Below are 18,734 nucleotides of genomic sequence, written 5' to 3' on the forward strand. Positions count from 1 at the left end.
GACCAGACTGGCAATGGTCTCCACCAAGTAAAATGAACACATGCTCTGTCTTCTTTCTTTGCATAGCTACCATTAAGGTGCTGCTGCTGACTACAAGGGGCTCTCACTCTTGACTGAGAGGAGATGCCAAGACCTGTGCCAAGGTCAAGAATCCCACTGGAAACAGTGTACCAAAGGAAACTTTCAGGTCTCCATGGGATGTAAGAGCAGAAAGGTTCTTAGTGATCACACAGTCTGCGTCCCTCTTATTTTACAAGAAAAGAAATTGATACCCACAGAGGTAGCATAACTCTCTCCAGGTCCGGAAGTAAGTTGGTATCAGAATCTGGGACTAGAACCATGGCCTCTGCACTATACCAGTGGGAGCTATATTAAAGCTACAGAGGCATGTTCCCACCCCAGTGTTAGTGAATATATGTGGACATTTTTAATGTATGCACAGCAAACTATCCACAGAATAGTTTGCTATGCATACATGATTAAACAATTGCACTACAATTTTTTTATCTGTATTTTATTTGCCAATTTCACTTCGTATTTCTATGTTTTTGCATTTGTTTTTATAACAGCTTTATTAAGATATAATTCACATACCATACAATTCACTCATTTGAAGTGTACATTTCAATAGTTTTCAGTATATTTACAGAGTTGTGTAAAATCAATTTTGATCATTTTCATCATCCCAAAACCCATCTCATTAGTAGTCACTCTCCATTTCCCCCCAACCCTCACCCCTGGCAACCACTAATCTATTTTCTGTCTCTATGGACTTGTGTATTCTGGATATTTCATGTAAGTGGAATCATACAATACATAGTCTTTTGTGACTGGCTTTTTTCACTTAGCATAATGTTTCCAAGGTTCATCCATGTTGTAGCATGGATCATTACTTCATTCCTCTTTATTGCCAAGTAATATTCCATTGTGTGGATATACCACCTTTTTAAAATCTTTTCATCAGCTGATGGACATGAGGGTTATTTCCACTTTGGGGCTATTATGAATAATGTTGCTATGAACATTCATGTACAAAATTTTGTGTAGACACATGTTTTCTTTTTTCTTAGATATGTACCTGTGGAATATACTATAAAGCATATGTACTTCACAGAGCCTGGTTTTCCAAAGCCTTGCAGTTTCAAATATTGACCTTGCAAGGACAGGAAATTTCCCTCAGGGTATAAGTCTCTATTGAAAGATAAGAATTGTGGCACAGCAGGTTGCTGGCTCCAAGACAGACTAGTAACTGATTGTTATGTAAAGATACTGAGAAATTGCTATAGGAAGGAATGTTTGCTAAGATCAAACTGTTGTTGATAGGACCACTTAATTGCCTTACTGGAATGTCATCTGGCTTGTTTCACTGAAAGTTACCAGCCTATATTGTTAAACTGTAACCCCACCTTTGTTCTCTTCCTGTAACTTCCTGGTCTGGAAATTAAATGCTGGAAGAGAACCCCAATTCAGTGTTAATTTCCCAAGGAAGGAATGCCTCTCTCTTGAGGGTTCCTGCGGGAGTTTAACCACTTTGGGGCCTCTCACTGCTCAGTAAAGATGGGCTTTGAGTAATCCTTTGCATCTCCATCACCCAGGGGAAGTGGGGTGACAAATCCGTGGGGAGCAAAGCAACGCAAACAACATATACCAAGTAGAACTGCTAGACAATATGGTAATTCTATATTTAACTTCTTGAGGAACTGCCAGACTGGTTTCCAAAGCAGCTGCACCGTTTTACATTCCTATCTAAGAGTATATGAAGGTTCCAATTTCTCTACATCCTCACCAACACTTGTAATTGTCTTTTTGATTATAGCCATCCTAGTAGCTGTGAAGTGGTATTTCATTGTGGTCTTAATTTGTATTTTCCTGATCTATCAATTTTTATTTTTATATTTTGAAACTATACTTTTAGATATATAAAGATGTATAATTATTATACCTTCTAATTGGAACATTATTACTTTTACCAATATGAAATAACCCCTTATCCCAGAATATGCTTTTTGCCTTAAATTCTATTTTGTCCAATATTAATATTGGTATATGTATTTGTGTTTTTGTTAACATTTTCCCAGCATATATTTTTATATATCATTTTATTTTAGAGAGATTCATATAAAGCTCAGAGCTGGTTTATCTATTTATTTATAGCAAACACTCTGAATCTTAATAGAATATATCCCATTTATATTTATTTTCATTACTTACAGTTTTTACCCTGTCCTTCAAATTTACTATGACTTCTTACCATTTTTTTTTTCCTGCCTTTTGTAAGATTGGTTGAATTTTCCTTACTCTGCTTTGTTCTTTTAGTGGTTTTCCATAAATGTTTAAAACACAGATTTAAACACATATTTCTGTTAGCTGGTATCTTTAACTTCTCGCCTGAAGAGGAAAAACAACTGAACAAGCTTCTTTGTCACCTTATTCACTCCTGCCACTTCTTATGTTGCAATTATCTGGAATTTCAGTTCCAACCATAAGAATACTGTTAATTGTAGCAAATAACATTTATATAGCAACTTACTCTACTCTACAGCTTGTCTCAGATAACTTATAAGCATTAATTTCTCTACCTTTCCAACATTTCTATGAGGTATACATATGGTTATGTTACCTGCCAAAAGTTACACAATTAAGAGCAGAACTTATAACAGCATTAGCATTATTCATGAATCCTTATTTAAATTTTAAACAAAACTGTGAGTTTCACTGGTTCCTTTGCACGTATTTATTAGCTAGTTTGGCTTTTTTTTTTTTTAACTTATTTGTTTTACTGGAGAAAATCCTTGAGTATTTCTTTCTGAGACAGTTTAGGAGTGTTTCTTACATATCTAACTATGTCTTTACTTTTATTCTCACACCTGAAATACTAGCTTGGCTACCTATAAAATTAGAATTAAAATAATTCTCTTTCAGAATTTGGCTTTATTAATTTTAACACCCAAGTTACCTTTAGAAATCTGATGCCATTCAAGATTCTGATTTTTTTGCAGATATTGTTTTTCTCTTTCTGTCTCTCTCTCTCTCTGCTTCTCTGTCTCTGTCACTCTGTCTCTCTCTCTCTGCTACATATTATGCCATTGTGTGAATGTATCATAGTTTATTCAGCCAATCTCCTAGATATTCAAGTTGTTTCCAATATTTTATAATCTCAATGATGCAATATATAATAATTTATGTATGTATATTCAAATTATTGGAGGTTTATCCTTAGGATAAATTTCTAGACGTGAAATTACTCCTGGGTCTAAAGGTGAACTTATGTGTAGTTTTATTAGATATCACAAAATTCTCCTCCATAAGGGTTGTGCCCATTTTGCATTCACAACACGAAGGTTTGAGAGCGCTTATTTGTTCATAGCTTTACAAGCAGTATGTTTTTAGATTTTTAAATTCTTGCCAAACTGATACATGAGAAACAGAATCTTGGGGTTGTTTTGAGTTGGGTTTCTTAATTATGAGTGAGCTTGAACATCATTTTGTGTGTGTGTGAATTGTCTGTTCATATTTTTTACCCATTTTTCTGTTGGGTTCTTTGGTCACTTTTCCCTCCATTAACTCCTTATCTGTGATATATGTTGCAAATATTTTCTCCCAGTTGTCATTGATTGTTTAACTTTGCTTATGGGTTTTTGTTTGCCTGTTTTTAGCATGCAAAGATTTTTTTAATATTGGGGGTTTTTTGTTTGTATGTTTTTCTTTTTGTTTTCTACAGAAACAGACTAATACACATACAATGCAATATTATTCAGCCTTAAAAAGAAAGGAAGTTCTGACATATGCTGCAACAGATAAACCTTGAGGACGTTATGCTAAATGAGATAAAACAGTCACAAAAAGACAAATACTGCATGATTCCACTTTTATGAGGTACTTAGAGTAGCCAAAATCATAGAGACAGTAAATAGAATGGTGGTTACCATGTGCCTAGGGGAGGGAAAAATGTGGTGTTTGGGAGGGTTTTTTTGTTTTTTTGTTTTGGTGGCTGACTGGTATGGGTATCCAAACCCTTGACCTTGATATTACAACACCGTGCTCTAAGCAACTGAGCTAACTGGCCAGTCCTGAGATTTTTTTTTTTTAATTAATTAATTTTTCTTTTTTAATTTATTTTTTTATTGAATCAAAATTGATTATACGTATTTTGGGGGTTCAACATTGAGATATGTTGATCAAATCAATAGTACTAGCATATGTATTGTTACAAATCGTAATTATTCTTTATGCCCCTTGTAAAATCTCTCCCCATCCCCCTCTCACCTCTCCCCTCCCCGCCTCTAATTACCCTAGATTGCTTCTCTCCTTCTGAATGAATAATGGTTACTCTGTTGATTTGTTGCCTAGATGATCTGTCCAATGCCGAGGACTGTGATCAGGTTCCCCAGTATTATCATAGAGTAGATGCTTCTTCTGTCACTCTGAAATGGGCTTTGTGGAGAGAGACATCCTCTTCTTTTCTTTGTCTCTGCTGGTGACTCTCCTTGTGCCATGGCACTCCAGTGGTTGGCGGACCATCTGCATGGTGGTTGTGGTGTCTAGCCACTTTCATGGCAGCCATGGTTATTGTGGTGGCTGTGGTGGGCCACCCACATGGAGGTGACGCTTTTGGCATGCTCCTTGGTGCTGGTGGTGTGCCTGGTTGTGGGTTGTATCTGGCCCCCAGATCCATGCCTCGGGTCCCCAGGTGGGCCCCAAGGTGCTGGCATGGTGTGCCTGGTTGTGGGAGGGGAATCCAGTCCCCTTCTCCATGTCTCGAGTCCCCGGGCAGGCCCCAAGGCGCTGGTATATTGTTAAATTAATCCATCTTTTCTTTCACTGGATCTATATTTTGAGTGATAGTTAAAAAGCCTTTCCTTATATCTGGATTATAGAGAAATTTACCCATACTTTGTTTTAATAAATGTGACTTTGTTTTTACTTTTATATCTCTGATCCTTTTGTAGCTTATTCTTGTGAACAATCAGGTATATGTATCTAATTTTGTCTTTTTCCAAATGCCTATCCAGTTGTCCTAGCACCAATTTTTTAAAAACATCTATCTTGGCCCCAATAATTTAAGATACTGCCTTTATCACACACTGCAATTTCATATGTATTTGGGTCTATTTTCTTTACTATCCCACTGGTCTTTTTGTCTGCTTATGCACTAGTACTGGAGTGTTTTAATACATGATAGGGCTGGTCTCCCTCATAGCTCTTCTCTTTCCATGTCTTCCTATTTAATTTTTCATATAAACTTCATTTTTATTTATTTATTTTTTTGGTGGCTAGCCAGTACAGGGATCCTAACCCTTGACCTTGGTGTTATCAAAACCACATTCTAACCAACTGAGCTCATTGGCCAGCTTTTTTTTCACATAAACTTTAATATCAGCTTATATAGATCCATTAAAGCTTGTTGGTATTAATGGGATTGAGTTAAATGAATACATTCACTTAGTGAGAATTGACATCTTTATGAGTCATTCTACCCAAGAACAAGCAACGTTCTTCCATTTTGTTCAAGTCTTCAAGGTTTCTAGGTGTATTATCACATTATCCAAATAGAGATTTTTACTTCTTCTTTTCCAGTTCTTTTGCCTCTAGTTTATTTCTCTTTTCTAATTATACTGGCTAATACCTTCAGTAAAATACTAAACAGTAATGGTAATTCTTGCCTTGATCTTGATTTCAGTGAAAATAGCACAAGTGTTTCTCTACTAATTAAACTGCTAGCTTAGAACTAAGGTTCATATATTTTACCATGTTAAGAAATTATTGATCAATTCTTATTTCCTTGCGGATCTTTATTGGGAATCTTGTCAAATACTTTTTTCAGCATCTATGGAGAACTTTATATGATCTTCCCCTTAGAACTATTACCACGGTGTATTATACTTGTGAATTTCTTAATATTAATACAACCTTGCATTCCTAAAATAAATTCCACTTTGTCATGGTACATTATTTTCTTAATTTGGTATGAGGTTCTGTTTGGCAACTTTTTTCAGTATTTTTGCATAGATATTCATAAATGATATTGGTCTGTTATTTTCATTTATTGTACAGTCTATCGATGTTAATCTTGTTTCATAAGAATAATTTGGAAATTTCTCTTCATTTTCAATGCTCTAGAATGATTTTTGTAACATTGAGATTATCAGGTTTTGAAGGTTTGGTAGAGTTCATCCTGAAACTATCTGGGACTAGTGCTCTTTTGTGAAGTAATTTCTTGATAACTTTCTCTGTTTCTTTTAACTGGGTCAATTCTGGTAAACTGTATTTTCCTAGAAAATTATACATTTCATGTAGGATTTCAAGTTTGTTTACATGGAAGTTTATTGTTTCTTATGATTTTTTTAAAATATCAATAATTATTTTCTCCTCGTCATTTCTTTTTTGTGTGTATATTTGTATTTTCTCCCTTTTTTCTTGATTAGGTTAGTTAGTGTTCATCTATTTGGTTAATTATTTCAAACAACAAGACTTTTGATTATTAATTATATTACTATTTATTTTGTTACTCGTGCTTTTATCTTTATTACTTCTTTCCTTGTGCTTTCTTTGGTTTCCTTTGCTGTTCTTTTTCTAGATTTTCTAAGTAGTATCTTAATTCATTTGCATTCTTTTTAGCGGTGTAAGTCATTAAAGCCATAAATTTTCCTCTGACCACTTTTTAAAGTGTACCCTGTATGCTCTGAAATGTAGCATTGTCATTATCATTACTTTTTAGAAATTCTGAGAATGTTTTTTTTTATTTCTGTGTGAAATAAAAATCAGAAATAATTTTTTGATTTTTTTTCTGCTTTTGTTATTAATTTCTAGTTTTATTACGTGTTATCGAAGGATAACATTACATACAGATGAGCCAGTTGGTAAATTAAACTAAAAAGTAGGAAAACAGACATTAAGAAAGACGTAAATACCGGTAGAACAAAATACAAACCTTCCTCACATTTCCCAGCTGCATCTGAACATTACCTTGCCCTTCCTCAGCCAGTGTGGACATGGCTTCCTTTCAAAATAACCAAAGAAAACACAGATTGCATTAGTTTCCTAGAGCTGCTTCAACAAACTACCATGGACTGGGTGGCTTAAAACAACAGGAATTTATCCTCTCAGACTTTTGGAAGTCAGAAGTACAAAATCAAGGTGCCAGCAAAGGTATGCTCTCTCAACAGCTCTCAGGGAGAATCCTTCCTCGCCTCTTCCAGCTTCTGGTAGCTCCTAGAGTGTCCTGGCTTGGGGCCACATCACTCCTATCTCTGCCTCCTTCACATGATCTTCTTTCCTGTGTTTCTGTGACTGTCCCAGTCTCCCTCTCCTTTCCTATATAAAGACACTGGTCATTGCCCAGTCACAGGAGGGTGTTTGAGCATCTACGGCTGCCTCACCGTGAAGTGTCGCCTAAGTCTTTTGAATGCTCCCCTCCCCCTGCTTACCCCCAGATCTGGACCTACAGTGAAAGGCTCTGGGGTCCTAACTGGAGAGGTTGAAGCTAGTACTGCACTTGGCCTCCTAGCACCAGGCTAGTGTCTTGACCGTTGCTGGGACAGTCTCCTGTTCCCTGTGCAGCCTGAGGCTATGGTGTGTGTGTCTGTTGTGGCAAAATGGCCACGTAGCTGTTGGAAGGCTGGTGCCTTCTCTGTCATGAACTGTCAGAAGCATTCTTCCCATCAAGAGAGCTGTTCTATTTTTGCCAAAATACCACATTCAATTATAGTCAAATTTGATTGATTGACTTGACTAAAAATATGAAGTGCAAATGAGTGAGCACGCCTACCCAAGGGACTCTGGGGCAGCGCTTGGATGCTGCTGGCCTCTTACTGCATAGAAAAGACCACCTCCCTCCAGGAAACCAGGAGTCTGGGCAGTCCAGTCATGCGCTCAGTCAGAGGGACAGTGTCTCTTTCCAAAAGATCATGTAGAAATGTCTCAGGTATTTGGGACATCTGATAATCGTATGCACATGTTTTCCTTCCTGAAGTGCATTTCTGCATAATCCTTGCCTTATCATATTAGGTCAGGTTTGCTATGCAAATTATCATATCTGAATTTCTGTAGCACACCTCGTAGATATGATTTTTGTAAATTAAATATTCAGAATAAGCTTTTTTTGATGAACACACACAAAGACACTGGTCATTAGCTGTAGAAGCTCTATACTTTGTTGTAATATTTGATAGGGCTAGTCTCCTTATAGGTCTTTTTTCCCCATGCTTTCCTAATTATTCTTGCACACTTATTTTTTCATATGAACTTTAATACCAACTTATATAGCTCCATTAAATTGTTGGTATTATTGGGATTGAGTTAAATTTATAAATTCACTTAGTGAGAACTGACATCTTTATCATATTGAGTCATCCTATCCAAGAACAAGGGTCCACCGTAAATCCAGGATGATTTCAAGATCCTTAATTACATTTACAAAGACGATGTTTCCAAATAAAGTCATATTAACAGGTACCAGGGTTAGAACTTGAACATATTGTTTGCGGGGGACATTATTCAACCCGCTACACTGATCACTCATTACATGCCAGCAACTGTGCTAAATCAAATGTATAGATTAGTCCATTCAGCACTCAGGACAACACAATGAATAGATTATTTTACCCATTTACAAATGAGGAAACTAAAGTTAAGCTACAGGCTAAGTAACTTGCTTAAGATTTCACACCTAATAATTTGAAGATCTGGAATTCAGACCCACGCAGGCTGACTCCAGAGCCATGACCCTGAATAATGACCTGGACCCCATCCTTTAGGCATCACACTTTGTGGAACTGCTACATTGAAGGGGAAAAGAGCAGAGAAGAGCCAGTTCTCATTTTGGAAATCATGGATAAGAGAATGTAAAAGGGGAAGGGCATGGGAAACCTCTTCCCCATTCCTTCCTCCCGACTTACTTTATCTTCAGTCTTTTATACCTGTAACCTGTCTCTCCAGGTCCCAAGTAAGACGTGCTCTCTGCGCTGGGGCCCATACATGTCTTAACAGGCTCGTCTTCACTGTGAAGACCAGAAACCCACACAATATTGATTGATTGTTAAAGAGCCTGCTACTCTTAGGGGATGGTTGGTATGTAGCAAATACAGCGATCACATGGGACTCAGGAGCAAAAACTGCAGTGCAGCGGGGATCGGGGGATTTGAGGTCCGCGTCTTCCCCTTGAGGGCTTCTGGGTCTCACGCATGCGCCGTGCGGGCTAGGGCTCTGCTCTGCTCCCGTCAGTGCTAACCAGCTCCCGGGCTCCCTCATGCTTTAGCCTGCCGTGGCGCGCACACTGCCTTAGCTTGCCATGGCCTCTCTTTCCCCTGGTGCTCACAGCCCTATTCCCTCAGTATTTCCTAGTTTAGATTATTGGGAGAGAGAGTCTGCATGGTGCAGCCCCTCCCCTCTATCAAATTCACACTAGAGTCATTGGCGGCCTGCGGACTGACCGCCCAGCCAGCCATAGCTAGGAAGAGGGCAGTCTGAGTGGGAGGGTGACACACCACGGAGGCCAGTCCTCAGGGGTGAGGCAGGGGTCCTCACAGGTGCTGTGGGGGTAGCAGTCATCCTGAGGAATGGCCCTTCCAGTATAGCATCTCCAGCCCCCTACACTCACCCTCACCCCATGCCCAAACATAGACCATATTTTACCCAGCATGATGTTTCCTCAGGTTGAGGCGTAAATTGGGTTAGGGGCTTAAACTCTGCCCCATGAGTGTCTAAGGACCCTTAACCTATCCACTTTCTGCTTTTCTGGCCGTAACCTGTGGGTAAGCTGAGTCCCATCACAGCCTAGGTTATAGCCCACCCTAGCCCATCACTGGCTCCTTTGGTTCTTACTCTGATACTAGTTCCTGTCCTGTGTATAGATCTGCATGGAGCTTGTATTCATTGTATTAGTTTGCTATTGTTGCTATAGCAAATTATCACAAACTTAGTGGCTTAAAAGAATACAAATTTATTATCTTACAGTTCTGCTGGTTATAAGTCCAGTATAGACCTTGCTGGGTTAAAATCAAGGTGTCAGCAGGGCTGTGTTCCTTTCTGGAGGCACTAGGGAAGAATCTGTTTCTTTGCCTTTTACAGCTTCTAGAATCCACTTACTTGGGCCCTCTTCCTCCACCTTCAAAGCCAGCAACAGCAGGTCAAGTCCTTCTCACATAACATCACTTTAACCTTCCCTTCTGCCTCATTTGTCCACTTCTCTCCAGTGTGATTACATTGGACCCACCTGGATGATCTGGGATACCCTTCCTATCTTAAACTCAGCTAATTAGCAATGTTAATTCCATCTCCAACCTTAATCCTCTTTCACATGTAGTATAACATATTCACAGGTTCCCAGGATTAGAATGTGGACATCTTTGGGGGACCATTATTCTGCCTACCACGGTGCTCAACTACAATTTAATGAGGTCCTACAATATGTAAAGAACTGTGATGAGGCCTGATTGTGTCCTGAAGGGAATAAAGATTGAGTAGAAAGACCCAGGACCTCTAGACAATACATAAACATATGCATCTTTATTTACAGAGCACTCGTACACACACTTCACAAATGGTAGGCCAGGAATCAGGGATTCAGAATACAAGTTATCCAAAGCACAGTGGGAGTAAAGCCGCTTTAAGGAGGCTGCTTTACCTGGATTCTGTGACCTGGAACCTGGTGACTTTAAAAAAGCAATTTCAGAAGGGGAATTTTGATGCTAATCAAATGGCACAGATATAAGGATTGAAAGGGAGGCAAGAAAACCAAGGTTCAGTGAGCAGCACTTACAGTTCAGAAATTTACCAAAGGAAAGAAAGAAGGAAACAAGACTGGAATGAGGGTCTCTTTCCTCCAAATGTATGTCCCTTTTGGCCTTTCCAAGATCATGGCCCTACAATACACAAGGTACTTGAAAAAGTTCGTGGAAAAATATAATGAAAGGATAATACTAATCTTTCCATGAATGTTTTGAAGACCCCTCATATTTAACCTGAAACTTGGGAATATTCCTGGATATGATGCTCACTGGAACCTGAGCATGGCAGGAAAGAGGACAGCTACCTGACTACACAGCTGACTCGTGGCTCTCCTACATATCTATGGTACCTGATGCTCACGCCATCACTTCTGCAGAGAGGTCCTAAGTCGCCTTAGGTGTCAGTCAGGGTCCTGTTAGTCAGCAGCTAACAGGTGCTGCCCAAAAGGGCAACTGAAGAGAGTTTAAAGAAGGGACTATTTCCAGAAGGCAGGGTAGGGTTAAGGGAACTGAGAGGCATGGGGAAGCATCAAGGAGTGCAGGGGGAAGTCATAAACCCCTAAGTCTGTAGGGGCAAAGGGAGGGAGCTGTTTCCAGAACCCAGTGAGAGCTGTTTTCTGTAGTTTCAGTTACTTGTGGTCAACTGTGGCCCGAAAATACTAAATGGAAAATTCCAGCAATAAACAATTCATATGTTTAAAATTGCATGCCATTATGAGTACTGTTATAATTGTTCTAAATTAGTATTAGCTATTGCTGTTAATCTCTTACTCTGCCTAATTTATAAATTGAATTTTATCATAGGTATGTACATATAGAAAAAAACAGTATATAAAGGGTTCGGTACTACCCATGGTTTCAGGCATCCACGGGGGGTCTTGAAACACATCCCCTGTGAAGAAGGGGGACTACTGTAAATGCCTCCTCCTCTTTCACTTCCAGTCCTTTGATCTGCTGCTGGGACCTCCAATTTCATCAGAAGCCAGAGGGCAGGAAACCCAGCTGCTGCAGTCCTTAGACGTCTGCCTTTGGGGGCACAGAATGGAGAGAAGGGTAGAGTGAATAGAAAATATCCAGCCACCAGCCACCTCTGGTTTACTCCTTTTCCCAGTAGTGCTAGAAATAGCTGGATTTGGTGATCCTCTTTGCAAGGATGGCAGCCACAGAAAGTTCTGGTTGCCATAACTAGAGCCCAGGGCTCTGGCAGCAGTGGAAAGAGGCTCCAAGAGAAAAGGGGAAGAAAGGTAACAGAAAGGGAGAAAAAAGACATTCAAGGCAGGGTTGGGAGGTAGAACAGTAATGGAGTGGATGAGGCTCTCTGCTGTCACACGATCACAGGGCTAAGCTCTGAGCCTTTGTTTAAAAATCAGGGCATTGAGCTGTTTACCCACCTTGGGCGCATTCGACAGCGCCACATCTGTCATTATTTCGGATGCGCTCACGAAGCTATCCATGCACTCCTGGATGTTATATTAAAGCACTTTTTAATAGCCACATTTTCTCAGGCAGAGAAAGCCTAATCTGAATGCAGCTTTAAAACCAAGAGCAATCAGCAGAGATTCATCAATTAGCATTAGGAATTAAGCAATGCAGAACATTTTCCACAGCTCCAAGGACCTCTCCACACCTGAACATTTTACAAGGTTCATTCTCTTACTCAGGGCTATTGACTTGCAATCTTGACTGACAGATAGTATTTCTCACCTGCTAAAAGAATAACCAATTTTCTACGTACCTCTTTCTAACCCAAACCATACAGCTCCAACAAAGCTCTTTACTATGCAATTTTTTTTAGAGAAAAAACAAGTATCTCTCCTTCAAAACACTAATTACAATTTATTGTACCAATGCTTCCTAGGAAGAGGGTTCTTGCTGTAATTAACTGCTGAGGAGTACAATGAAGCAAATGTTTATGCATTTTCAATCTGCTTGTTCAGAACTTGTCACACCTTGAAACTTAACTCACAATCCAATCTAAATGCAAAACGCTATGGAAGCATTGTTAACTTTGAGCTGAATATTTCCTAGTAATTTTCTCTTTTTCTCAAGAATTTTATTTAGGTTATGTCTGCCATTTTCTCTGAGAGTAAAAGATTTTACCCTAAAACGTTAATATATTTATGTCTCTCCCATGAGGTTAGAACCTACAACTGCTGGGCACCACAGTTAGCTGTCAGGTGCTGGATTGTGAGAATTTTAAAATGTGTAGCTTTGCTATTAATAGTAGCTTTTGCAGCTATTGCTTTATCAAGTATCATAATGAACAGACCTCTTATTCCATAATCACTGTACTGATCTTGTACTGATCCTCAGTTTCCTTAAGTCTATAAAATGGGGATGATAATATACAGCTTACGAAATGGTTGTAAATATTGAGTATGGTCTAAGCATCTGGCACATAACTTGGCATAGAGTAAGCAGTTCTTATTTTTATTCTTTACCAGCCAGGGAGAGGTGACACACAATGATTGAAGTGGGTGAGAGAGTAAAGTAGTTTTGCTTCTGGCTGATCTCATGATGGGAATTGCCTACAAATGAACAGCAGATCATGAAGTCTCCAAGCAGGCCAGACTTCTGAAATCCTCAATGTTTGATTCACAGCGCAGTCACCAGAACTAAATGGTTTTAAATTACTTGAATCTCAAGTGGCTGGAGTGACAAATACTTCATTCAGTCACCTTCTTATTCAGGTGTTTCTGACTTGCAGATCATTTAGCACCATAGACTGAGATTTCCTTCCCCGGAATGAAGTAAGGAATTTGACTCCTGGCCTTATTTGGTGTGAATTCATGAGAATATAAAGTTCTGAGAATTCCTGGCAAGAAAGTTGCATCGTAATGATATATTTCATCTATTGTTATTGAGATGTCACTTCTGGCAGCTCAGAAAGTTGTCATGTAGAGATTTAATTTGGTGACACCTACCAATATTAAAGTGACAGCACACAAACATTTCTGGTGTATTTTATTTTTTGCAGAATGGAAATAGTTTAATTGCTATGTGATGACAAAAGCAATATTAGGTATGAAAAACACTAAAAACAGTAAAAGCATTGTGCAGTAAAGAGTTAACTCTGCAAGCCTGGGCTGCTCAAACCCTGCACATACCCAACATCTTCAGGACTGGCCCTTGGCCCAGCTCTTAGGAGATGACCTCTCAGCCTTTGGAGTATCTTGCCTGAGGTCCGGAGCTGCACCAGATAGTTTATGCTAACTATGTAATTTATAGTGAATAACTATTTTTGTATTTTTGAGACTTTGGTCCATGTTGTATTAGTTTGACCTCTGGAATGCTGGAGTCTGAGTAGCTGAGGTCAGGCATGCAGTGACTGACTCCCCGAACAAGGGCCCAAGTGAGCTTCTCTGGTTGGCAACACATTGCATATGTGGTCAGATTGTTGCTGGGAGAATTAAGCCCTGTTTGTGTGACTCTCCTGGGTGAGGACAACTGTAAGCTTTCCTTAGTTTTTGTTGGACTCTGTCCTATGGACATTTTCCCTTTGCTGATTTTATTAAGTATCCTTTTTCTGTAATAAACTGTATCTGTGAGTATAACAGCTTTTCTGAGTTGTACAAGTAAGTCATGGAACCTGAGGATGGTCTTGGGGACCCCCCATGCAAGCATAAAAATACAATGAACATTATCCATTGTCCTACTTTTTTTTTTTTTTTTATCAATATACAATGTAGTTGATTTTTGTGTCCCTTTACCAATTCCTCTCTCCCCCCTCCCTCTCATCAACATCATACCTGTTCACCTGTCTTAACAAGTTTAATTGTGATTGTTGTGTCTTCTTCCCCACCGCACCCCCGTTTGTTTGTGTACTTATTTATTTTTAGTTCCCTATTGTCCTACTTCTAAAGATGACATTTTCTTTTAAAAATAAAAGTGTGTGTGTGTGTGTGTGTATATATATATTCTATACACTCACTTTGTATATGAAAAATTAATTATATGACATACTCTGTTTAGTAACATTTTCTCAGTTAATATATAATGGACACATTTTCCTAGCCCTTAATATAGCTATGTTATCTGTACAACATTCCATTGAATAGAATTTATGTTTCATTTGTTTAATCAGCCATCTACTGATAGACATTTGGGTTGTTCATCTTTTTTTGATATTATAAGCAATGCTGCAATATACATCCTCATAGATAACCTCTTTGTAAGCTTGTCTAATTGTTTGTAATACAGGGACTATGACACGAAGATTTAAGAACTATGGGGGCTGGCTGGTTAGCTTATCTAGTTAGAGCATGGTGCCAATAACACCAAGGTCTGGGGTTTGATCCCTGTACCAGCCAGCAAAAAAAGCAAAAACAAAAAACTGTGCTGACAATCACTTGAAGTGATTAATGAGATATGTCAAAATAGGTAAAGTTTTCAGACCTCTACTCAGAAGAATCCTGATATTTAAAATTATTGGAATTGGGCTAGAGTCTGAATCCAATAAATTCATGGAAACCTGTGTCTCCACCATTTTTCAATATATCCACATCATAGACTATTAGGTCCTTAAATATGTATTCTCCATTGGTTCTAAGGACTTATCCTGTGACTTTTCACTGAGATTTATTATAATCCATTTTTCAAAAATTAGTTATTAAAACAAAACAAAACAAAAACCTGGCCTGGCCTAAAACCAAGCAGTCAAAAGATCAAGAGTATCCACCAGTAATTTATCTGTCTAACAGGACAAAACTTAGCAATCTTAGATAAAGACAGCATAGTCCAGAGACTCTACAATGTATCAATCACAATGTTGTACATTTGGAAAAAATTACTAGATAATGTGATCCATAATTATATTAGTCCATTTTTGTTACTTATAGCAAAATACCTGAAACTGAGTGATTTATAAAGAAAAATGAATTTTATTGCTTACAGTTTCTGAGGCTGGGAAGTCCAAAGTCTATCTGGTGGTGGCGACAGTGACCCAGTGGTCTCACATTGCAAGATGGTGGAAGCAGAAAGAGCAAGAGAGACTCTCCTCTCTTCCCTTTTAAAGCCCTCAGAACCACACCCCTGACCACCATTTTTAATTCATTCACTACTGCATGGTCCTACAATCCAATCACCTCTTCAAGGCTCCACTATTCAATTACCGTAAAAGGATTTCTCACCCTCTTAACAGTCACAGTTTCTAATACATAAAAGTTTCTAATACATAAAACATGGGGGACACAATTCAGGCTTCCATGAGTTTTGGGGAGACATAATTCAACCCACTACAATAATCAAGAGGGAAAACAGCAAATTAAGCAGACTCATGAATGACTCAGATATCAGAATTATCAGACAAGAATTTGTAAAATAACTACTATAAATATGTTAAAGGACTTAGAGGAAAAAATGAAATGAGTGAACATATGGGGAATTCCAAAAGAGAAAGAAAACTCTTTAAAAAGAACCAAACAATTCTTTATAGAGTTGAAAATACAATATCTGAAATAAAGACTTCATAGGAGAGCTTAACTTCAAGCTAGACAGAAAGGAAATGATCAGTAAAACCAGAGATAGATCAATAGAAGGTATCCAGAGTGAGCCACATAGAGAAAAGGATGAGGAGGAACATCTGAGACTTGTGGGACATTATCAAACCGTCTAACACATACGTATGGAGTCCCAGAAGGAGAAGACAAATAGTTAAGAAATATTTTTAGGGCCGAGCCCGTGGCGCACTTGGTAGAGTGCTGTGCTGGCAGCGCGGCGACGCTCCCGCGGCGGGTTCGGATCCTATATAGGACTGACCGGTGCACTCACTGGCTGAGTGCCAGTCACGAAAAAACGACAAAAAAAAAAAAAAAAGAAATATTTTTAGAACTAATGGATGAAATTGTTCCGAAGTTGATGATATTCATCCATTTACAGATCCAAGAAGCTAAGAGTACCACAAGCAGGATGAATACAAAGGAAACCACATTTATGCATATCATAGTCAAATTCAAAAGCCAAAGATAAAGAGAAAAATTTCTAAAGCAGCTGGTAGGTGAAGAGGGACACATTACATTCAGGAGGACAAAAATATCAATAATGACTGATGTGATGGTTAATTTTAGGGTGTCAACGTGACTGGATTGAGGGCTATCCAGATAGCTGGTAAAGCATTATTTCTGGGTATGTATGTGAGAGTGTTTCCAGAAGTGATCGGCATTTGAATCAGTGGACTGAGTAAAGAAGATCCACCCTCACCCAATGTGGGCAGGCACCATCCAGTTGGCTGAGGGCCCAGATAAAACAAAAAGGCAGAGGAAAGATGAATTCTCTCCCTCTCTCGCTCTCTTTTCTAGAGTTGAAACACCCTTTGTATTTGTCCATCTCTGTTGCTTATAACAAAATACCTGGAACTGGGTACTTTGTAAGAAAACAAAATTTATTCCTTACCATTTCAAAGGCTGGGAAACTGTAAACTAGGCTAAATCCAACATCATTAGTCATTAAACATGACACCAAAAGCATGATCCATAAAAGAACAAATTGATATATAAAAACGTTTTTGCTTTGTGAAAGACCATAAGAGGATGAAAAAGACAAGCCACAGATTGAGAGAAAATATTTGCAAACTATATATCTGACAAACAAATTGTATCTAGAATATATATTTAAAAAACTCACAAACTCAATAGTAAAAAAGAAAGCAATTCAATTAGAAAATGGTCAAAAGACATCAACAGGCATTCTATCAAAGAGGATATATGAATGGAAAATAAACATAAGAAAAGTTGTTCAACATCATTAGCCATTAGGGCAATGCAACTTAAAACCACAATGAGATATCACTACAAATCTATTAGAATGACTAAAATAAAAAATAAGAACAAATGCTGGTGAGAATGTGGAGAAACTGGATCTCTCATATACTGCAGGTGAGAATGTAAGATGGGACAATCACTCTAGAAAATAGTTTGGCAGTTACTTATAAACTTAACATACAATTACTGTTTGACCCAAAACTTGCACTCTTGGGCATTTATTCCAGAGAAATGAAAACTTATACCTACACTAAAACCTGTACATAAATGTTCATAGCAGTGTTATTCATAATAGCCAAAATATGGAAACAGTCCAAATGTCCTTATCAGGTAAAGGGACAAACTGTGGTACATCCCTACAATGGAATACTATTCAGCAATAAAAGGAGCAAACTATTGATAAGTGGTACATATTGTATGGATCTCAGGGGCATTATTCTGAGTGGAAAAACCATCCTAAAAAGGTTATATACGTATGATTCCATTTATATAACATTCTCCAAATGATGGAATTATAAACGTGGAGAACAAATTAATGGGTGCCAGAGGATAGGGATTTGGGGATGGGGCGACTACAAAGGGGTAGAGCAAGGGAGTTCCATTGTAATGATGAGATGGTTTTGTATCCTGATTGTGATGATAATTACATGAATCTATACCTGTGGTAAAAGTGCTTACAACTATACATAGACCCACATACACACTCATTTGTGAAAACTAATGAAATCTGAAAAAGGCACAGTTAACAGTATTGTGCCACTATAAATTTCCTAGTTTTTATATTGTATTCTAGTTAGATAAGATGTTCCCACTGGGGGAAGATGGGTGAAAGATACATAAGAGTGTCTGTACTAATTTTGCAACTTCCTGCAAGCCTATAACTATTTCAAAATGAAAAAGGTTTTGAAAAATAATTGGGTGTTTAAAGCAAAAGCAGTAACAACGTATGGAGGGGTTTATAAACCACAGAGAAGAAAAATATACAACAAAAATACCACAAAGCAAGAAATGGAGTGAAATACTGTTGTAAGAGTCATATATTATTTGTGAAGTGGGATAATATTAATTCAAGGTCAATTGTGATAACTTAAGGATGCAAACTATAATCCCTTCAGCAGCCACTCAATATCTCTACATAGATAGATGGATATCTGTAAAGTAAAATAGCTAAAAAGCAAATCTAGGAGATAAAATGGAATACTAAAAGTATTTGATTAATGCAAAAGAAAGCATGAAACAAGGAACAAAG

The sequence above is a fragment of the Cynocephalus volans genome, chromosome 13, assembly GCF_027409185.1.
Source record: "Cynocephalus volans isolate mCynVol1 chromosome 13, mCynVol1.pri, whole genome shotgun sequence".
In the NCBI taxonomy this organism is placed as follows: Eukaryota; Metazoa; Chordata; class Mammalia; order Dermoptera; family Cynocephalidae; genus Cynocephalus; species Cynocephalus volans.